Source organism: Monodelphis domestica, chromosome 7 (genome assembly GCF_027887165.1).
Source record: "Monodelphis domestica isolate mMonDom1 chromosome 7, mMonDom1.pri, whole genome shotgun sequence".
Taxonomy (NCBI): Eukaryota; Metazoa; Chordata; class Mammalia; order Didelphimorphia; family Didelphidae; genus Monodelphis; species Monodelphis domestica.
The window spans coordinates 34,967,015-34,990,917 of record NC_077233.1 but is presented as its reverse complement, the minus strand read 5'-3'; the positions used below and the strand labels follow the sequence as shown (position 1 = coordinate 34,990,917).

At 36.8% G+C, this 23,903-nt stretch overlaps 1 protein-coding gene across 13 annotated transcripts in view; it reads left to right on the top strand.

The window, feature by feature from the left end:
- Positions 1-23,903, top strand: part of FOXP1 (forkhead box P1) — a 661,259-nt gene that overhangs the window by 59,998 nt on the left and 577,358 nt on the right. For 3 of the 13 annotated variants that reach the window (XM_056804412.1, XM_056804413.1, XM_056804409.1), the window contains exon 2: positions 9,191-9,240. The exons of the other annotated variants lie outside the window; for them this stretch is intronic. The gene's annotated coding sequence lies outside the window, so the exon portion shown is untranslated. The remainder of the gene's footprint in view (positions 1-9,190; positions 9,241-23,903) is intronic. 13 annotated transcript variants of the gene reach the window in all.

Here is a 23,903-nt window from a genome sequence, read left to right as displayed (position 1 = left end):
TCACACATTAAAATTATGAGGTCCTTGAGGGCAGGGACAAGCTTTCTTTTTGCTTAAATTTGTATTCCTAGTGCTTAGCTCAATTTATTAAATACACCAAAAGTGCTCAATAAATGTTCTCTGTCTCTTATCTCTTTCCCCTTTCTCCCTCTTTGCCTTTCAAACTCTTTATCTGTCTTTTTTTGCTCCCTTCCTCTTAGCTTTTTTCCTCCCTCTCCTGTCACAGTGTCTCTTTTTTTGTCTTATTTTTGTCTCTGTCTCTCTTTGTTTGTCCTTCTCTTCTCCACTTTCTTTCCTTCCTTCTCAATCTCCACATTTCTCTGCCATTTCTTTCTTAACTTTTATTCAGTCTCTCTTCCCTTTCTCCTTCTCCCTCTGTCTCTCTATCTTTGACTTTGTCTGTCTGTTGTTCTCAGCTTGACAATTCCTTTCCTTTGAAGATATTTATATGTATGTGTGTATTTATTTGTGTATCCTAGGTGAAAATACCTTATTTGTTCTCTCTCTCTCTCTCTCTCTCTCTCTCTCTCTCTCTCTCTCTCTCTCTCTCTCTCTCTCTCTCTCTCTCTCTCTCTCTCTCTCTTTCCCTTTCCCTCTTTTTTCCCTCTTTCTTTCTCCCTTCCCCACTAGTACTCTTTAAAGGTGCATTTGCAGATCATAGTCCAGTTATAGGGCTCTTTAGTGAACCAAACAGGTTCCCATTGTTGTGTCTATAGATTAGTTGCTCCGGTTAATGGTGGATCACCATTAAAAATATTCCCAACTGAATGATAATCTCATAGATTTGGGTTGAAGAGGACCACAGAGGCCACCTAGACCAGAAATCTAGTTTAATATGTAAGAAAACCTTGAAGATTAATTGATTTTGTCATGGTCCACAGGTTGTAAGCCTGAGAGCTAACACTTGAATCTTGGTTCCCAACTGCCATGGGCAGTGTGCAGTCTATTATAGGTTTGGAAGGGATGTCAAAGAATATCTGATCCAACTCTTAGCTGATGTTTGATTCTCTCATACAGTATCACAGAAGACTAATGTGGAGGACACATCTCTGGGATCCTTTTAGGGATAACAACCAAGAAATGATAATGATGATAATTGTTTTACAATTTAACATTTACAGAGTATTTTCTTGACTGTACCTTTATAAGGTATTATAAACATTTTGATCTCCATTTTTATATATGGAGAAACAGGTGTAAGATATTTGATGTTATTTTACCACCAATATACAGCTAGTCATGCATTCAGTGAGGGTAGATAGACAATGGATGTGACAAACATTGGCATCTATTGATGACTTGACCCATCTAAGAAAACCCCAAAACTGACCTGCATTCTCCAAGAAACAGCTAGATCTTACTCTGGTCACATATTGGTCTATAACTGCCTTCCAGCAGTAATATGAACTGTTCAAGCATCATTTTGGACCCACATTGGATATGGGCTATACTCATAGTAAAGATATTTATCAACAACCCAGCGGCATTGTCAATATTATTTAATTTATTGATTGAATAGTCTAATATTTCTTTTACCTTTCTGTGCTATAGACATTTTAGGGGTTTGCAGATTAAATTAAATTCAACTAGTATTTGTTATGTGCTTGATGGTATGATAGGCCTTGGGAATACAAAGAAAAAAAATAGAAACAGTCCATGGCTTCAAGGAATTGGGATTCTAGAGGCAGAGATAACTATAACCCAAGGAAATAGGTTATCAGTGTCCTAAGAATGGGGCAAACCAAAGTGCTGTAGGACCTGGGGGAAAGGAAGAATTGCTTTTGGCAAGGATCACAGAGCTTCAAAGAGCAGGTGACATTTGAACTAGGATAGGATTAGAACAAATGGAAATATAGAGAATGAGATCATGAATGACTTTATGTTTGAGAGTCTCTGATATTTGGCTTCATTTTTTGGACTTTTGCAGTGGTTTTTTCCCCCTCTGTGATGCCAATTATTACTATTTTTATTTTATTTATTAAAGTTTTTAGTCCCAGGAAAGCAGTGACATATATTTTTCAAGACTTCAGGCTGATTAAGAGGCCAAACTTACACATCTTAATCACTGTGGATTTATTTAATGCCTTAAGCTTTTGCAAAGAGCTTTGCCTATATTACTTCTTTTGATTCTCATAATAGCCCTATAAAATAGGTGCTATTATTACCCCCAATATGTAGATGAAAAAATTGAGGCTTAGGAAGGTTAAATGACTTTACCTAGGGTCATCAGCTAGGGTCAGTCAGTCAGCAAATATTTATTAAGCACTAGTTCTATGCTATGCTATGGACTAGAAGTACAAAGACACTTTTTTTTTAATTTTAAAAGAGAAACTTTTTTTTTCTTGGAACTGACATTATTTTGGAAATATCTGAGGCAGGACCTCATGTATGGTGAAGGAACCCAAATTTTCCTGACTTCAAGTTCCATGTTCTGTTGTAGTTTCAGAAGGAATCTTAAAAATCATATAGGCCAACCCAATCATGTTTCAGATGAGGAATCAGAAGCCCAGAGAGAGTTTATACTGACTTGTTCAGGGTCACACATTAGTTAATAGCAAAATCAGGGCCAGATTCCCTTGTCAAGACTTTTTCCATGATGAACTTGGAATTTTGTATTGCATGATAATGCATGTACAACATATTTTACTCTAAAAAAGTTTAGTTTTATAGAGCAGAAAAATGTAAACAATCGTGTAGGAAATACTCAGTAAAGGGCAGACACTAGAATTACGGGCAATCAGAAAAGCCTTCCTGTAAAAGGTGTGAATTGAGCTAAGATTTGGAAGAAAGCAGGAAAGCTGGGAGGTAAAGATGAAGAGAAGCAGCTAGTGAGAGTTCCTAGAAACTAGTGATGGAGTGTCCCTTTGAAGGGACAGCAGGGAGAATGTTATCACTGAAAAGGAGGTGGGACAGGGTAGTGGCATAAAGAATAAGAAAATGGGAGTGGCAGAGAGGTGTCAGGTTATTTGGGCATTTGAATACCAAACAGAGTTCAGATCTGATGTTGAAAGTGATCCAACACTGCTGGAGTTTATTAAGTAGGGGACTAAAATGAATTGGTCCAGTTGAGGAAGATCACTTTTACAGCCCAGAGAATGACTTAGAGTGGGGAAAGACTTGAGGCTAGCAGAGCCCCCAGCAGGCTATTGCATTGGTTAGTCTAAGAGTAAGGGGATGAGGCTCTGTACCAGGGTTGGGGCAGTGTCAGAGGCCAGAAGGGAACATATGGAAGAAATATCATAAAGGCAAAATGATCAGCAGATTGAATTGGGGAATGAGAGAGAGTGAAGAATCTTGGAAGACGTCTGTGTTGCCAACCTGGGTGATGGGGAGGATGCTGGGACTCTGGAAAATGTAGGGAAATTGGGAGATTGGGGAGGATTAGTCCCATTTTGTAAGTGAAGAAATTGAAGCTCAAAAGTTGTAACATTTTCTGAAGGTCACACAGAGAAGTGGAACTAGCACTCAGGGCTTCTGACTTCCAGGCCAGTGTCTTTTCTATTATACAGTACTACCTCTCATCCAATTGCCATTAATCAATAATTCAGATAGTAAAATAGTTTGATTTTTTAAAAATAAGGTGGCAGCTGGGTGGCGCAGTGGACTGAGAGCCAAGGCCTTTAAACATGATGTCTTGGATTCAAATTTGACCTCAGACACTTTCTCGTTATATGACCCTGGGCAAGTCACTGACCCCCCCCCCCCCCCCCTTGCTTAGCCCTTACTGTTCTTCTGCCTTAGAAGCAATACATAGTATTGATTCTAAAGTGGAAGGTAAGTGCTTTGAAAAATTGTAGTAATAAAGGAGGCGATTGAAAGAAATGAGGTATAGAAATTTCAAAAGTGAGAAAAACCTTCTGAAGAATTACCTGGTTTCTTCAAAAGTCCAAAATAGGGAAAATTTATTGTGCTTAAAAATCAGAGAGCATCTATTTATAGTTGGATGACATCAGACCATTCAAGAGAATGATGGTTTAGTGTTACTGGCTCCTTTTAAAGTGATGGGCTTGGGATTCCTGTTGAAATAAACATGAAATTACTTAATAAGTGTGCTTTGAAGGGACAATTGGGGTCTTTCTTGTGGAGTTAATCTGATTCTTCCAACATTTACTAAGCATCTGCTGTATGCTCATGGAGAAGTGTTGCTGAGGAGTCAGTGAGCTTTGACACTAGTGCCAAGAAGGAATGGATTTAGGCTCTATCTGTGATACCCACTAGATGTGTGGCATCATTCACAAGTCACATCTGTATTTGCCCTGCACACTTAAACATTTAAAAAGAAATATTTTTTTCTTTCTTAGAATCAGGGCTACGTATCAGTTCTAAAGCAGAAAGGGGATAAGGGCTAGGCAGTTGGGGTTAAGTGACTTATCCAGGGTCATACAGCTAGGAAGTGTCTGAGACCAGTTTTGAACCCAGGACATGAGTCTGCCTGGCTCCAAGTTTGCTATTTTAACCAGTATGATACCTAGCTACCCTCTATGAGATGATGGTGTTGAATCTGATGATGCCAAGGGCCATTTCCGCTCTAAATTGTATGAGCATATGAAATGACTTCTGTTGAAATAACTTCACTGTAGGTGTTTGTATTTTATTTTACAAATCCCCCATGCACTTTGAATTTTGAAATTTTCAGAAGCAGACTGAAAATAATATTCTATATTTCCAAGATGGAGGAAAAGCAATAAATGTTTTTATTCAACATCACTGTGTAATTGAATTTTGCCTTTGCTCTTATGACCAACATCCCTTAAATAAGACTTATTTCTGTTTTTTCCAGAAGCAAATTTTACCTTATTCATTTTTGCTTTTCTAACTGAAAAGTTACCATTTAAGAATTATTAAAGAGTTGTTTGATATCTATCACGTGGACAGAGTGACATTGCTGGAGACCAGCAGTCTCCTATGCCTGAGAGGGAGGAGCTTTGTCAGGACCTGGAGCAAAGCTTCACTCTTGCCTTATGCTGCCAAATTAGGTAAGAAGGTAGTCCACCTTTCTTGGATCTCGCCTCTGAACAGTGGAGCATGGGCTGGGAGGAGCTGCTTGCTAGAATGAATGGCTTTACCTAACAAGCTTTTCAATTTCCGAACTTCTTGAGGGAACCCAGGCTGACACTGAATTTTCAGTGCACACATGCTCGCTGGGAGCTCCTCTGGCATCAGATGATGTGTGGGGGTCTTTCTGATGGCCATGGAGAGTGGTCTCTTCTGAGAGCTCCCCGGCAGGGACTTGAGGCTTTGGGTATTCCAATGAAGACAGGATGGTAGCACTCTGGGGTGAGACTTTCTAGTTGTGTGGCCATCAGTTCTCAGTTTTTGGTGGCTGCCTGCATTAATAATAGTACATTGCCAAATCCAAGCTTTTGGCAAAGGGAAGAAGCCAGAACAGCTTTCCTTAAATTGTGTTCTGTGGAATGCAAGGCTTCACCATAAAAAGGAAAGGAAGTAAGCATTGCCTTGTAGCTTCTTGGAGACTGCAGCATTGACAGTGATATGAATCCTCTTTTTCCTTTGCCTCTTTTTTTGTCCTGAGAGGGAGCATGTCACAGACTTGGCTGTGTGGCTCTTGGCAAGCTGCTTAGTCTCTCAGTGCCTGAAGGTCGGTCTCTAAGGCTGACTAGGAGCTAATGTGCATAAATGAAGGGAGTTTCAAGACTGTGGGTGTCCCCATCCCACCCATTGAACTAAGACTCTATACAGTGTTCACCGTTAACTTCTCTTGTAGTTTTAGAATATTCTACAAAAGCTTTTTTCCTTCCAGCCTTTCACCCTTTTCTCACATCCCTCCCCCCCCCCCCGCCCCAGGTTCAGGCACAGACATTCACATTTACACCCACCCCTCAATTGCCTTATCAATTTTTTAAACGTTTTGACATATATAAAGCTCTCTGGCCCAAACTGTCTTTCACTTCAAAGATAAAATGGTGGCGATAATTCCTTGTCCTTGTCAATGATCAGACTGGAGGCAATTCTGCCAACAACCAGGATCCAAGAAAGGGGACAAGATTGTCCAAAGAACACTAGTTTCTGGGGCATGCCATCTGTTCCAGAGCTGAGCTCTTTCTGGGCTGGCTTCTCTCTCCACCCGAAGTTTTCTATAGAAACCAAGTGAGATGGCAATTGGGTTGCTCCTGGACCTTAGCCTTTCAGTGTTCCCAATTCTTCTTCTTGTAAAAGGAGTCAATTTCTGCCATGGCTGGAACCACACGGATCAGTGAGGGGCTTCTTCTGTGCTCCCGCAAGCTGTGACACAGATCACCTGGCGGGCGAGAGAGATCGATGCTGAAGCGGCAGCCCTCTCCCAGGCCACCCCATAGAAACCTTTGAAATCCTAGGCTCTTGAAGCCTAAGCCTAGATTTGAACTTGTATCTCCTGCCGTTCCTTGGTAATACACTGCAGGCAAACCAGCAGCCAGAAAGACATTACATGCCATTATGTGTGGCTCACTTCATCTGTATAATAGATGCTATTTTTGAGGTAGAGATAGAAAAAAAAAAGAACAAAGGCTATATTCAGATGGGATCTCTGAAGTTCCGACATTGGAAAACTGGCTATCAGGCAAGATTCCACTGTGCTGTTAAAAAAATTGTACAATGTACTGGCTGGATAAACCTTTGAGAAAATGGAAAGAACTGGAAAAATCCTAAGCCAGACTATAGAGGGAGGGAGTGGATGGGATGCAGGATGAGTTAAGCACAGACCACTTGTGAAAGTTCACCTTTGCCAAGCTCCCCTCTCTGTTTCTGAAAAGAAAACTAGATCTTGAGGCAGAGGGAGGCTCAGAGGTCCTCGGGTCCAGGCCCATTTTTTTTCCTGATGAGCAAAAGAAGACTGACAGAAGCAGAAGTTAAGAAATTTGCTTCAGATCACACTAGTAGAAAGTAGCAGGACCTGGATTCAAATGCAGATTTGAAGGACTCAGATTCTGACTCTGAGGACCATGTTTTCCACTATATCATGCAGACTCCTTAAGATTCTCATATTCTTTTCCTCACATGCCTTTTCTGTGAAGTAGGTCATTAAGCCTTCATAGCCACATTTCACAGGTGAGGAAACTGAGTCAACTAGTGGTGACAGAACTAGCTCCAAATCTTTTGGCTCCCAAGACCAGATCTCTTTCGAACACATTACGGTGACTGAAAGTGGAGTGAGCCTTGTGAACTTAAAATGTTTTTATTTGGATCCTCCCCCCAACCCCCAGTAGTGGCTTTTGCCTTTATAATGCCTACCTTTTCTTTAATCATTGAATCAGTTTCTAAAATGATGAGACAAAACTGCACATTTGGTAGATTATTTCCTTTCTCTGAGACTCAGCTTTCTCATCTCTATAATGAGGAAGTTGAGCAGGTGACTTCTAAGAGAAGAACATCCCATCTTGAGTAATTCACCTCAACTTTTGAGCTAACCTTTCCTAAAAGTGAGGAGATATTCTTCTGACTAATGGTTGTATGAAAAATATAACATACACCAGTGACACATCAGCATACCTAAATCCAAGCCAAGAATTTAGTACCTTCCTGGAAAAATAAACCAATGTATTTTTAAAAGTCTCACAGGTTTTAAAAAGGATCTTTTAAATAAAAATTATTAGTAAATTTGGTTTTGAATCAGTAATCGCTTCTCAATTAGTAGTGATGTGAATATCTAACAAACTGTATATTTTTTCAAAACAATTAAAGGAAGGCCACCAAATTCAGTGATTTATCATCACTTTCCTTTTTATTGTTTGCTTGTTAACTCAAAGGAGCCCTTTTTCTTTTTCACTTGTATAACATGCTTCCAAATGGTTCCATTGCATTTGATCCATGTTTGGTTTTTTCTCACTATTCACTTTAACCCAATTGTGGTCATTTTCTGTTTATTTTTTTCCAGGTTTTGTTTTCCTCTCTCTCCATCAGACTGTATGCAAGTCTTTCCAAGTTTCCTTGCAGTCTTCATATTTCTCATTCCTTATGGCACATTAATATTCTATTGCGTTCACATCCCATTTTGTTCAGCTTTTCATCAAATATTGGATACATGTTTTTGTTACGTACCAAATAATTCTGTGATGAAAATTTTCTACATTTGTGTGTTTATTTGCTATTGGTAATCTCTTTAGGATACAGTCCCAATAACCCTGGGATCTCTGAGTCACAAAGTATGAATAAATGAATGGCTTTCTCTAGGATTCCAAACTTTTTAAGAATAGTTAAATTAATTCCTGACTCTATTGGCTTTTTTACTCAAAAGTCCTACAATGTTGATTTCCCCCCCTCCACATCTCTTTATATTTTCTTGTTTGATAGTCAAGATCTTTTTAATTTATATTTATTGATTTACATACTTTTAAAAAGTTATTTTTGGATATTTTGTATTTCTTAAAAAAACTTTTAATGGCATTTAATATTATTTTATTTTAGTATTCAAAATAATATTTAATAAATATCATGAACAAAAATATAATAATAAACAATATCTAATATTACTTTATTTTGCTATTCATATTTTAATGGTAAACAGTCTGAGGAAAACAGTATTATTGAATATCTTAAAACATTGCGAAGTCACAGTATAGTCTATGAGAAATACTAGTGGTTAATAATGGATTTTCAGACTAGCCGAACCACTATTGAATGAGTTTTGAATTTTCTGATTTTCTTATGGCCATATATGTTTCTTTTCCTATTTGGAACTAATTTTTATTAAAATAAGAATAGTAGAAACAATGTACAACTTTGTGGTTGAACATTTTAAGTTGTAGGCATCTTTTTTGTTGTTGTTACAAGAAAAGGCAGTCTGTATGTGTGTGTGTTTTGACATACAGTATCTGGAAATTATTGTTGAAAACAAAAGGCATTCATATAACATTAATTTTTAATCAATTAATTACCTGGCATCCTCCTTCAGCATCAGTAATGAACTAATGGCATCATATGTACATGAAGCTACACATCCAAATAACCTTTGCTAAAGGTAATCATGATATTAGAAAACCAGAAATCAAAGTATGCAACATACTCCTAGATGCTACATCTTGCTATCAACAGAATGTAGAAATAGTTGTTACTACCTGTCTCCTCGTATTCCTTTTCTGTAGAAATTTCAGCTGTCAGGATCTCAAAAATAATCATTTTTGTCATTTTCTTTTAGATTTCTGTCATGTGAAGTTTACTGTTCCTCATGCATTTTTTTATTAATTTGTTTCAGAATATTTTTTTGCTGCAACTATGATTTCAAAGAAAAATCAAGATAAATGGGTCAGTCTCTCTTTTAATCTCTGAACTTTGTGGCTGATGTTATTGTTTTAAAGAACATTTTTAGCTTTGGATGCTTGGGTGTGCTAACTTATATTTTAGATCCCTAGAAAGTGAAATACTGGTATCATATCTGTAGTTATTTATATAATGATCACAGCTCTGAAGAAGTCAATCAAATTTCTTGATAATTCAATTTAGGCAAGTACAACTTAAGTAAGTGATTGGACATTTTAAAAAAAGGACCTTTAAACTGAGATGTGTTTCCTTTGTTATACATTGCACACTCTCTTTTGGGAAGGGAGCTATTTACCTGACTTTGGGGAAAATTTTCACTTGGATTTTTTTCCCCTGAGCAGAGGGCTCAGATGTGTGGGAATGTTTCTACTTGTATTACCTGTTTGTCAGCAATATACTGAAGTTGTTTTTATTTAACACTGGGCAAGGGCTGGGAGGTGAAAGCACAAACATGTTTTTATAAAAAGAATGAAAAAGAAACCACAACAGTGCCTACATTGTTGGGCAGCTGCATTCTGGGTGTATGCCTTTATGTTTGTTTGTTTGTTTTTTTAAACAACAATAACATGCAACAGTTTTGGGTCTTTTCTTTGATATTTATATCACTTTTAATAAAGTAAAAAAATATTCTTTTAATGACCCCAAATTTGACTGTATCATGGTTAGAGTATTTCTATAAATAACCCTTAAAAAACATTTTTTAGAGCCAGAAAAATTCAGCACATATGTATAGCAGGCTCTATTGCCAGATGAAACCAATTTCATTTTAAAGCAGACAATGTGAATGAAGGATCATACTATGGGATGAAACAGCAAATGGCTGACCAAAGTCTTTTGAGTTTTAAAAGCCGTGTTCTCAGTAGGAGTTCCATGTCTGAATCTGTAGACACAGTATGGATGGACCTATGTGCATATAGAGGTGATTTTGTTTTGGTTTTGTTTTTTTTAAAAAAAAACCTCTTTTTCTCCTTTCAACCATAACTCTTTAATTTTAATACGGTGAGCTCTTGTTTTATGCTTCACCCTCTTCAGACACATGTGGTAACCTTAAAATGACACTATTTATTTCCCGTCACTTCACAGCATCATTTCTATTTTTGATGAGATGAAAAATGGACCTGAAATTGACAAAAAAAAGTCTGTCACCTTTTAAGATGGTAGAAAGGGGGTATTGTCTATATTCAGCATGAGAGTCCCCAAATTTCAGTGCATTCCCTGAATAATTCATAATCACATATTTTAGTACTTTCTTATTAGTGAAAACTCTACTAAAGTAGTTGTTACAGGTAAGATTTTGTCCAAAGTTTGTATTTTTTGTGTTTACTTTTCTGTTGATTGAATTTATTGAATCAAGAGATCTGTGTTTGAATCTTGCCTCCAAAAATGTGTTAGTTGAATGACTATACAAGGAAGGGGGCAGTCATACATAGTAATCCAATTAAAACCCCATGCAACATAACATGCCTTTTCCCTTCATTATACTACGAGGTCCAGCTTCCATATTGCCTCCTAACCTCTCTTATTCCCCCTCTTCCCCTTCTTCTCTTTTCCCTTTCCCTCTGACTCCTCCTCTTCTTATTTCTGACAGTCCAGGTTTCAAGGGCCTGATTTAACCAGAAATTGTTGATTTACTAGAAATCTACCAACATTTCTTTGCCTAATCTTTAGTTTCTTTTTAACCCTATCTAAAACCCTAGAGGCACAGGAGTTTCATTCAACATTGATGCTTCCTTTCATCCCTAAAGCTAATTTTTTTGTGCAGCAGTTTTGGTGAAATTATGTATCACTTGTGATAATTCATTTTAAAAATTCCTGAGCTGTGTGGCGTACTTTCATGAAAATTCATTTAGATAAAATTAGATATTATTGTTTAATGAGGTGGCATTTCAATTTAGACCTTGCATCATGCATATACCCAGAGTTTTTTATGGAATGGTTAGGTTCATTTGAGTAATAAAGGCTGAATCATGGGGGCTTTAATTCTTAATCGCTGTGAGGATTGTTATCTGTGGGATGTGAGCTGTCTTAGTGGTATTCAATCAAGTGTCCACTTAGCCATGACCAGAAGTAATTGCTCCCAAGTGGGCTGCACAATGACCTGTTAATACTTGTTTTGACCCTGTGACCTTGTCTGCCCCATTGTTTAGGATTTTATAGCAAGCGAGTCTGCATTTCTGTGGGGTCAAGTAGATATGGGAGGTCAAACATTTTCTGATTACTGCATAGTGTGTGTTCACTGTAAGGCTCCCAGAAGCTGCTGGGTGGTTAATAGGTCCTGCTTCATAAGAGAACATGGACAGTTTGGAAATTGTCTTCCCCACTCCATGTAAACAGTTTAATATTTTACTGAAAGAAGTACAGCTTGTAAATTAGGTATGAATAATACATTAGTAATTACTCCTCATGTCTTTAAATACTTGTGTCTTAATTGGCCTGAGTATTTTTTTTGAAAAAGTATTTGCATTTTTTGCCAGAAAGTTCATTTTCACTCACACAGAGGAACGGCAAGGTCATGGGTGAGGAGGTGCCCCATCCCTCTGTGCTGCAGGAGCACTTGGTCCTTCTGGGCTCTGGGAGCCTTATACTTCATTGGGAATTTCTTCTCAGAGCCTGGAGAAGTTCTCTCCATCTTTAGGAAATCTGTCTTGAGCAGGACCTTTGTCCCATTGTTTTGATGTACCTTCAGGAACTGTCTCCTTGGAGTTACCAAATGGAATATTTCCTATTTGGAAATTGTTTGGGCTCTTTGTTATTTTATGTGGCTATTCTGTTTTATGGGACTATGTTTATTATAACACTGAATTACTTCCAAGAAAATGAACACGTGTTAAATTCATTGTTTCCCAAGAGCCCTGCTATGGCTACTTAACTATGCAAGTGATGATGGGAATAGTTTCATTTTAGCGACTTGATAGGTAGTAATGCTGATCTCGAAAACAACTCAAATGTGTAGTATAACTTAACAAAGCTAATAAAGTCCTGAAGGTAGATGGATAAGCAGAAGATATTTCAAAATGAAAAATACAAATCATATAGGGAAGAAAATGTCTACATTTCAAGTTTGTTGGCTTTCTTGACCTCATAAAATATAAGGTATAATAAACACGGCATCAGGATTGCCAACAAATAATAATTAAAAACTTCTTGGGGAGAAGGGAAATGTAGGGGGAGGAAAGGAAAATAAAGAACGAGGCATAGATTTTTGGACGAAGCTAACGTGAGAATTTGTTTCTCTTGGCTAAGTAGAATTATTGTCATTTATAACAAATCATATGTATTATATTAGTGTTTTGTCATATTGTTATATGTAAAATAAAAATAAAGGTAACCCCAGCCAAAAAGCCCCAACAGCAACAACTGAGGGCTGTTGTTATGATAAAAGGTATTTTGATATTTTCGAGTGAGTTACTATTTTGTATTGCTCTGTCTCCAGGCATCCTTTTGGGATTGATCCGACATGAGCAAAATTTGTCAAAATTATTCTAACACACACACATATATCTGTAGATCTGTATCTATTTATTGATCTACAAATATCTCTCAATACATACCTCTCCAGCCTTAATAATTTTGCCATTTTGCAAAGTGCTTTCAATAGCCCAGTGAAGAAGGTGGTGTAGGAGTATTGCCCCCTTTCTACAGATACAGGTACAAAGACTCTGCTATATTCATTGACTTGCCCTTTGTCACATAGTTAATGCTAAAGGTGAGATTCAAACCCAAGTCATATACACTTCACAGTATCATGCTGCTTTTATATGAGGAAAGTTATTTGGAAAGCTTTGCTTATGCAGTTTTTCACTTTGTTAGTATAGAAGTAATATAAGTAAAGCAGGCTATCCTTAATAAATATGTGCATTTGTATTATAGTTGTATAATAGTTGGTATATATATGTATGTATATATAGTAACATAGGGAACTTCCAGTGTGGAAAACTCCTTTCCCCAGCAATCTCAAAATCTAGGGGCACTAGAAAAGCAAAATGACTTGCTTAGGGCCATATAGTTAGTATGTGTGTGTCAGGGTAGGATTTAAACCCAGATCTTCTTGACTCCTAGACTGGACCTCTGTCCATAATATCATGACCTCTTCCAAGATAGAGATATGTGCATTTAATGAAACCTAATCTCTATGTATAAGACATTCAAATTATTAATTATATTCCTTGGATTGGTATAATTCCTTGCTTTAGAGACCAAATAATATAATTCAGAGAAAGCAAGAACTGGAAGGGACCTTGGAGTTCATGGAGTCCAGCTTTCTCATTTTATAGATGGGGAAATGAAGTCTTATAAAATTTCAGTGATATAGCCCAAAGTCACACCAAGTAGGAAGCAGGATGGGGATTCGAATGCGGCTCTTCTGATTCCAAGTTCAGAGACCCTTCCCATTGCATCATGTTGCCCACTGCCTAGGCTGTGTCCATTTTATGGTACCTGGACAGGAGTTTACTTATCCAAGTTCCAAAGTATGAGCAAAGTTCCATAAGATATAATTAGGGCAGCTTTGACTGGTTTAGAACATTAATGTTGACATCTCCCTTCACAGGAGCTTGCTATAGTTTAGCAAACCCCCGAACCCTGGCCCGAACACCCAATGCCCCTCTTTTCTTACTATTGTTAACATCCCTTCTTTCGTCAAATGTATGAATGAAGGCATGTGTGCTTGGAGGATCAGAGGAGAGGGAACTCGAGGATTGAGATCTACTCAGAGCTTGGCAAATGCCAGCCTGCAGTGGTGTGTGGACACAATCCAGAAAACAGATTATTCAGAAATCATGAATGGCAGTGGACAATCACTCTGGCTGCAGTACATTTGCTCCCTAATTATGTTTTGTGCTTAGTGTAATATAAAATGAGAATGTGCTCCTCATGCCCGCATCTCCCTTAGAAGTGGAAGATTGCCCCAAACCTGCAAAAGCTCAGTATTTGCCACAGATAACAGAGAAAGTGGATAATGCACTCACAGTTAATTGGGAATTTATCATATCCTTTTCCCCCTTTATGCTTCAGTAATAATAAATTAGATTTCAATAAAGTTTAAAAATATTGTTGTAAAACATTACTTAATGTGAGAAAACTTTTAAGACGTAAACTCTATTTTTCTCTCTGCTGTTCTTCCTCTATACTCCTTCCCTTATAAAGTAACTATAGAACACATAGAATCTAGGGGAGCAGTGGATCAAGTGTTAGGTGTGGAGTCAGGAAGTCTCATTTTCCTGAGTTCAAGCCTGGCTTCAGACATGCACTAGCTATGTAAACTTGAGTAAATCACTTAATCTTGTTTGCCTCAGTTTCCTCATCTGTAAAATGAGTGGGAGAAGGAAATGACAAACCACTCCAAAATCTTTGCTAAAATAGTCACAAAGAATCAGTCATGACTGAAAACTTCTGAACAATAACAGTTCCCAGAGTTGTGGGAATCAACTGAGATAATATTCATGATGTGCTTAGCAGAGCACCCGCCACATAGCAGGTGCCATATGAATGTTAGCTGTATCTTTTTTAGAGTTGTATGAAATGAAATAGAGAGAGGTCATTTAACTGAAAAAAGGAGCCTTCCTCAGCTACCTCAGAGACCTGTCGTGTATTTTAAATGGGTGGGGATTTGAAGGTCATAGGATTACAGGATTTAGAGCTCATCTCTTCCTTCTGACAATTTTGTAGAATTCAAAGAACAGGAAACTGAGACTGAAGAAAAATGACTTACCCAGGGTCACCTGGGTGGTAGCCTGGCTGGAACTGAGACCCAAACCTTTGGAATCTGAGCCTTTTGTGTGCTGATTTATGCCAGTGTCCTAGGATTTCACACCTTCTGGGTAGTACGTGAGTATAGGGTGATGTTTTCCATTGCCTTGGTATTTCCCAAAGCACCCAGGGCAATCAGTCAATGGCCAGAGATTTATCGAACACCTGCTGTACGCAGACACTGTGCAAGATGCTGAAACCACTCTCCCCAAAGAGCTGACCCTCGGGGGAGATGAGCTGTGTATGAACACAAAAAAATAACAAACACCACCAGGCTTCTGCTATAAATAATGGCCAAAGGATACGGTTTATTATCAGGGTTGTCCAATTCCCAGGTCTCTTGGGTTGTTGTGAAGAAAGTCTTCATGTAAGCTGTCAGGTGCTTGCTTTCTTCCTCCCTTTCTCTATATGCATCTGTGTGTGTGTGAATTAAAAATTGTATGTATGTGAATGCTATTGTCAGAGTGTAGGTATGGGGAAGATCAGTTCAAACCAGTTACGATGATAAGGAGAGGCTACGCTGAAGAGATAGGATGCAAGTTGTTGGGTCTTTCCTTGATAGAATGGAAGCCCCTGGAGAGCAGAGCCTATTTCCTTTTTGGCTTTGTATTTTCAGTGCTTGGAACTCTTCCTGGTACCTAAGAAGTGTTGATTACATGCTTACTGCTTGGTTGTAAGGTCAGTAAAACCCGGATAAAAGAGGTATGATGGATGAAAGCAGGTCAACTGCATGATTTTTCTTTAAGCATTTTGAATTCTAGTCTGATGACTTCTTGGTGGTCCTCATACAACTCATCTCCTGCCTCCTGGCTTTTCAGTACATGGTCCTCCATGATTGGGAAGCACTCCCTCCTTCCCACTCTTCAGGAGGCTCCCTCTTTTAAACGTTGCTCTTATAACCCTTACTGTAGAAGTCCTCTTCTTTTCTTTCTTCCTTCAGTTAAATTACTTTGAATTGGGATTTTAGGATCTTAGAGCAAGAGCTAGGAGGATCCTCAGAGGAGCATTGTGTTAGGAATGGTGGGAAGCATGGCTTTGTGACTTGCCCATGTCTCATACTTAAGGAAGGGCTGGTTTTTTAAACTATAGATCATTATTATCATCTTCATCATCGTCATTGTCACTACACTAATTATTTTATAATTCTTATGTTCTTAATATTTTCTGTAAAAAGAAAGGATATCGGTAGTGAATAAGGGAGCCAACGTGGAGCCAGAGGATTTGACTTTGAGTACTGGCTCTTCTATTTCTTATGTGATACTAGCTCAATGACTTCCCTTGGGAGCTTCAGTATACCTAACTATCAAACAGATAGTTTGGATTTGCTAATCAGAGGATTTTTATGAAGAAAATGCTTCATAAATTATCATACCTTACCGAAACATTTATTATTGGTTTTCCTGATGATGAGGATGATGATGATAATGATAACAATAACAATAATGATGGTGATATATTGAATTGTCAGAATGAAGGATTTCAGTATTGCCCATGGTAAAAGGCAGAAATATATTCCTAATAGATAGACCTTTAGTATTTCAAATTTGGGAACCATTTTAGTCAGGAAATAAGTTATAAAGTTAATAGTGGCCACAGGATTTGACACTTGAATGGACCTTAACAGTCATGTACTCCATTTCTTTCATTTTATATACTAGAAACTAGAGAAAATAAATGACTCACCCTAGGTCACTAATGGCAGAGGTAGGATTTGAACCTAGAACTTCTCATTTCAATTCAATATACTTTCTTTAATCTCTCCTTTAGGCTGCTCTTTTTAGGTCATTTGCCAAGTACTTTGACTTCCTGGCTTCCATGGGGGAATGTTAGTCAATGACAAGAAAAGAGTTTGACCATACATTCTGTATTTTGAGATTTCATACTCTCTTCTTTTTAAAAGAATAGATTCTATCTTAGGGATCAATGAATATTAAAAAAAAATTCACTTGACCAGATCTGGCATTGTGGACAGATGACTGACCTGCTATATCAGTTTATGTCTCTCAGACAGCTAGCCTAATGGGCATGTAATATTTTGGGTGCCAGTGCTGCTCTATCTAAATACTGTTGCTTCTTTTCTCTGTGAGTGGTTGTTTTGGGGTGTTTGGTGGTTACTATTTTTAGTTTTATTTTTTATCTGCCCTTTGAAGTAATTTTGGTACTCTTCTCTGCTCACAAGATCTAATTCTTAGAGGCCAAGAAGTTTGAAAATATACCCAAGTCCAAAGAGTTTTAAGAAGGTTGGGTACATTTCAGAGCCAAAGCTTAACCTTCGTTGACCACTAGGGATGTATTAAAATGTTCAAGGAGCCAGTAGAAATGACCGCTGGGCAGTGCCTGTTGTCTTTATATCTACTCTCAGTTGAATACATTCAGGGTGTTGCATATGGAGATTCAATCGGGTCATTCTGATGATTTCAGATGACAACTGCTGGTGTTTATTTTATGTCGTGATTTACCTGAGAACATTTAGGGGGAGAAATCATCTTGGTATACCAGCACCTACTCTCTGGCTATTTTAGTCTACCTGGAAATAGAATACAGAGTTCTAAGAGATACTTCCCTACCTTTTGGGCTACCTCTTTTATTATTTATTCCTCTGCTAGAAAAAGTTCATATCTGAGTCACTTTTCTGGTAGATTTTGAGATGAAATTTGCAGGGGTCAGTTGGTATAATTTTATTGAAGAAAATACATGGGAAAAGGAATGCTTTATGTCCTGGAGTTGTAAAATCATGAATCTGTGAAGATATCTTCAAACCTACACATTATGGATGGATTGTTATAATTTCTAATTACACGGACTGAGATTCTCATTTGATGCAATTCCATAAGAATTCCTGTGGAGTCAGGATGAAATATTTTCTCTGTACTTGGAAAGGGAAAATGTAGAGGGTCAGCCAGTCTCATGCTGAGAATCCACCATGCACATATGCTAAGAAGTAGATATGTGTTTTTCAAAAAATGCAAACCATTTTCCAGTCCAGGAAAGGAATGTAAAATGATCTATTTTTCTAAAGGTGTAGAATTGATGAGACAAACAGAAGTATATGAGTGGTTCATTTGTGTTCTAGCTTTAGCCACACATAATAGGATGGAGAAAGGGCTTATAGCAGTCCCAGGGTAGTTGGGGAGATGTTTGAAGATAATAGGGGATTATAGCAGATTTGAGTTGGGCTTTTCCTCCTCTACTATACCTAATGGTAAACTTGGCCTGTGCTCTCGGTCAGAGCAGAAGATTGGCCACTCACATAACTTGGTTCTCAGATGTGAAATGATATGTTCTGAGAATGTTTGGCACATGTCTAGCTCATTTTATAGTGGAACCTCTTAAAACAGTATCATATTGAATAGCTCCTGTTCGAATTTGGCCAAACAAGTTTGTGGAAATAATTTAAAAATATTTTTAAAAATTAAAAAATTTTAAATATTAAAAAAATTTAAAAATAAGGGGAAGACAAAGCATTTGTTTATGCCCCAACAGAGCAGAGCAGACTTTAAGATTATGGGAAATATACTTTGCAGGAAAAAGAGAGCTTTTCATAATTTTCAATACTTTATCAGACTTAAAAAAGAATTTATAACTTCATAATGTGGGAAATGATGGATAGGAGGTTCAGAATATTTGTTAGTTGGCATTGAGGTTTTAAAAAAAATTACCCCAAATTTAAAAATTCTGTTGCTTGTTTTTTTTTTGTTTTTTTTACCAAATCCTTGAGTTAGAGGAGTCCCTATATATTAAGGAAAACATTCTTAGTTGGATCCTGGAGTCTTGTGGAAAAAAAAAAAAGGTCACCATGGCAAAAGAAGGGATAGCTAGATCTAGATGGAAGATATGTCAAGAGATAATAAGCTTCCCAAAGGAACATTAAATTTGTTTAAAATCTTAGATATTGTTCTTTTAAAAGCCTAGAAAAATGCATTTGCAGAAAGAAGAGATGTTGGTCACTTATGGCAGAGAATATGGTCTTAAGAATGTCATTTTGGCAAGATGTTTTTCAAAAGGGTGGCAGGAATTGAAACCATGCTATAAAAGGTACAGAAAACTGGTAGTGAGATAATGACAATGCCATAATAATGAAAGATTACTTATGAACAGCAACTTGAATCAGAAAGGTTCTTTTTGGGTAAGTAAACAAATTTTTCTTTTAGATTTGGAATGACTTTGTGATTTTATAATTTTAGGAGTAATTCACTTGATTGTTCGGGACACAGCCAGAAGTCCCATATCCTATTGGGAATCTGATGATTCCCAACTATAGAATTCTGAGCTGGAAAGAACTTTCAGAGACCATTTTTCTAACCACTTCATTTTACAGATAAAGAAACTGAGTACCAGAGAAGGCAATTAATATACCATGAGAATTTAGGATAGGAATGTGTCACATGATGAATTTCTTATGCCTGATGTGATCAACGGTATTTTACTTAAAATAAATAAAAGTGACATCAAGTTTATTCATGCATAATTACTCAGAATGGAAATAATAGAATTGACATCTGGATTATTTGCAGTTAAGGGCAAATTAATTATAATGGAAGGGCTTTGGCTTCTTAGTTTAAAAAAATACGTACCTTTTGTCATTTATTTTAATTTAAAAAACCTTATTTTTCTTTAAGGAAATGAGGAAAAGTATTATGTGTATAAAATAAATGAATAAGTAGGAGTAGAGAAGTAATGGAAAAAATCATGGTTTAATAATATAACTTAAGGGGGCAGCTGGGTAGCTCAGTGGACTGAGAACCAGGCCTAGAGATTGGAGGTCCTGGGTTCAAATGTGACCTCATACACGTCCCAGCTGTGTGACCCTGGGCAAGTCACTTAACCCCCATTGCCTAGCCCTTACCACTCTTCTGCCTTGAAGCCAATACACAGTATTGACGCCAAGACGGAAGTTAAGGTTTTTTTTTTTTAATAATATAACTTAAAATAATTGAAAAACAGTTTTATTGAACAAGTTGCAATACAGGAATGTAATGAAAGATTACTCTTGGAATTAATGATGAGTATGGAGAATACAGAGAAGTTTGAGAAGACTTAGAGGAACTGTTTGTTTCAAAGTGAAAAAAAGTAAGAGGAAATAGACATAAGTAACTATCACAATGTATATCGAAACAACCAAGAAATACAAACCAGATGCTTTGTAATCCCAATGACTGAGCTTGTGCCAAAAGATAAAGCTCTTCCCTTCTCTTCTTGGCAGAGATGATAGACTCTGGATCATTGCTGTCACACTCAAATAATGCATTGGTTAGTTTGGCTAAAATGTAATATTTTGTTTGCTTTAAAAAATTCTTTGTTATAAGGGATGGCTTTCTGCGTGGAGAAAACAGAGAGGAATATGTTGGAAAATTAAAGTGATGGCAAATATGTATATTTTTTAAAATTAAGAAAAGAAAAAAAATAAAAAAGGGATAAAATAAGGATAGAATTTGGGGACTTGTGGTTTTACTAGTATAGTAGACTTCAAGATGAAGAAATTCTCTCTACTAATATGTCAGCATCTTTGCAGAATTTGCCCAGGTTTATCAGAAGTTAAGTAACTTATCAGTATATGTGAGAAGAGAGACTTTAACTCAGTTTTTCTTACCTGGCCTTGTGGCTGGCTTTCTTTCCACTGTACCACATTGTTTATAAATTTATTAATTGGTTAAAAGAAAGGAATTTGAGGACTTGACTATGTTTCAACTATGTCTGATAAAATATTAGTTTCTTCCCCTCAGTTCCCAGATTGCAAATTTACTAAGGGTAGTAATTGTGTTGCATTCTTGTTTGTATTTCCTATATTATACAGTATAATGTTGAATACTTAATAGGGACTCACTAAGTATTTGTTTTTTTTAAGTATTATCTCTCTTTTCTATCTATAAAGTGAAGAAAGAGTGGGTTCCTAGATTGAAATAGTGATAGCAGGAATCTGGCAAGATCATCTGGGCCAGCTGCCTGCTTTCATTAATTAAGGTTGTTAGGCAGTGACGACAACGCTACACACAAGAACTACACAAATCAGGTCAAATGCAGCAGACAGCGTTGGTAACAAACTATTAAAGTTAAAAGACTTGTTTCCTTACTGCTAAAAAGGGATAACCTACAAAAGTGGCAAGTGCCACATATTATCCATCAGTTACAAACACCATTAGGTAGTTTTGCTTCACTCTTTTGGGGAAATATATTTGCTGCTGGTATTTGCTGGGGGTGTTTGTTAGGAAGTGTCTGTGCTGTCAAAAGAAAATGTATCAATTCAGAAAGAAAAGATAAAAATAATTAAGGTTGTTAGATAAGTACTTTGATAGAACATGAAACTGTCTGCAAAACATCCTGTAAGATTCTCTGCAGTTTTCTTGTGCATTTATTAGTTAAGATTATGTCAAGAAATTTAGGATGCATTACTGAGACAATGAGACTGTATTATAATTTGCTACACTGGAATTGGACTATCAGTTTTCTAAATTCCTTTATTAACAGTGTGGTCCCCGAATTTAAGAAATGGTCCATGATACCTTGTTCATCAAGATAATGTCAAATGATAAATTCTCTCCCATCATGTGATCAGAATCATTAAAACTAACAATAAAGAGAAGTGATATCACTAGCCCATTGTTCATGTTCATGGGTGTACTCTGGAGATAATAGTACTAATGTCTACATTTGTTTGGCCATGTTGCTCTATCAGAAGTCAAATAAACATTATTTCTTTAACGATTATTTTAATAGACATTTTACTGACAGTTAATAAGGTGGTTTAGAATCCTATTTGATAATAGATTCCGTGGTGCCAAGTTGGTTGCTAAAACTAAGAAACCCTCTGGGAGTTGTAAACAAACACTTTCATACATTGTTACTTATTTTGCTCATGTCACAGATGACTAGATAACATTTCCATCATTTGAAGGCATTCTGTTATTATGCTCTCTTTGGTGCCAGGGTTTTATATGAAACAGTTAACTCAAGACATGTTGTTCTGTCATTTGTTTCTTATGTCACATCTTTGTGTGTGTGCGCATGAGTGCATGCTCAGACTTATTGTCATTATAAGTACGGTTATCCTAGTTTCGGTCTATTGAAAGCTCACTACTATGGAGCAGATAGTTTTTGTGTGGTTGTACATTCCAAACGGATTTCTTTTCCAGATTGGTAAATTACGCTTCCATTGAGTGGGATTAAAACAGTTGTTTTAGTTCATGGGGAATTGGAGGATAGCTGACAAGTGGTCAGTACCATTCTCTGGTTAAATCGTTTCATTTTATAGATTTAAATAAATATATATATAATACATAGCGAAGATACACGAAATAACCAAATGTGGTTTGGGGATAGATCTAGAATTTTTCATGCCCCTATTTAAATATTCTGAAGTTGTCCCTACTTACTAACATAATATTGTTGTGATTCTTTTTTTTTTCTTTTTAAATCCTTGCCTTCTGTCTTAGAATCATATTCAGTGTTGGTAGTAAGACAGAAGAGACAGGCAATTGGGGTTAAGTGACTTGTCCATAGTCACAGAGCTTGGAAGTGTCCACCTAGATGCTTCTCTTGTGGTGCTTCCTCTTCTTGGCCTGGAGGAGACTTGGCTTCTCTGAAAGATCATCAACAGAATACAAATCTTAGCAGGTCCTACTTACTAAACTGGAAAAACCTTTGAGTGGAGGCCTGTGACAGATTCTGTCCCTATCCCCTGAGAACTAGCCTAGTCAGTAAAGAAGTGGTTCATCATCAGGTTGCCCATAGAAGCATGAAGATTTTTGCAATCACAACTATTGGAGACCTTAGTGTCTTTACCTTTAAAAACGAGGGGATTTGGATTAGGAGATTTCATTTTTAATTCCTTTAAGTAGATTATAAAGGTAGTATGATGAAGAGAGTACCCACAAAAAGATAGTTTATAGATCCTTGGTATATTAATACTTTATAGAAAGAGGATGTTGAGGCTGTCCCCCTGATGCCTCCCAGGTAAGGTTTTTTCTGATCTGCTTCATTAAAAAAAAAGATGGAAACTTTCTGAAAATATTAAGACATGTGTGTGTGTGTGTGTTTGTATGTGTGTGTGTGTGTGTGTGTTGTGTTGTGGTTTAGGAACTTGGCCTAAAAAGATAACTATGTAACTGTTTTCCTTTATAATCCAGTGCATCTTATTTTATACATTAAAAATTATAATTCTGAGAAGGGACCCACAGGCTTAACCAGACTGCTGAAGTGCCATGTTTTCTATGACCCGAAACAAGATAGGAACCATATTCTAAAGTTTTATTGTCCTAGTAATTAGGGACCTTTTTCCTGTTTTGGAGTTAATAAAAGTGAGCTAAAGGTAGTTTATAATTAAATGGTAGTATTTGTACTATGTTCTCTTTAGTGTTTTCAATTCTGCTTGCTCTGTCTGTCTTTGTCTCTGTCTCTCAAACACACTCACACATTTTTAATATCATAAAAAGCTTACTTTTCCTTCTCTCCCTCTTACCTTGATCTTTTTATTTTTATAATGAGATTTTATAATATTATTGGTTCTTATAGGGGTATTTTGATAACCTGTTCTCAAAACATTATATTAACTGATAAAAGCTTTAAAATGACCACTGTCTTTGATGAGTATTTCTAAAGACTTTCTATGAGTTCAGAAGAAGAAAGAGAAGCCTTTTTGCTGTGTAAAATAAGATCAATAAGAAATATATATATCATTTAGCTATAAAGTTTTCCTCTGGAGAAAAAAAAGTGAACCATATTTTCATTAAAAACAAGCAAAATAAAATTGCATTTGAGATGTGAGCTTAAAATTCAGAAAGGATGTGGTGTTGATAGTTAACAGACATTTCCTTTAAAATTATGCACAATATTTGTGTTCACTGTCAAAATATACAGTACCCAAAGACAGGTGGCTTTAACCTGAGGATTTTGGCTATATGTAC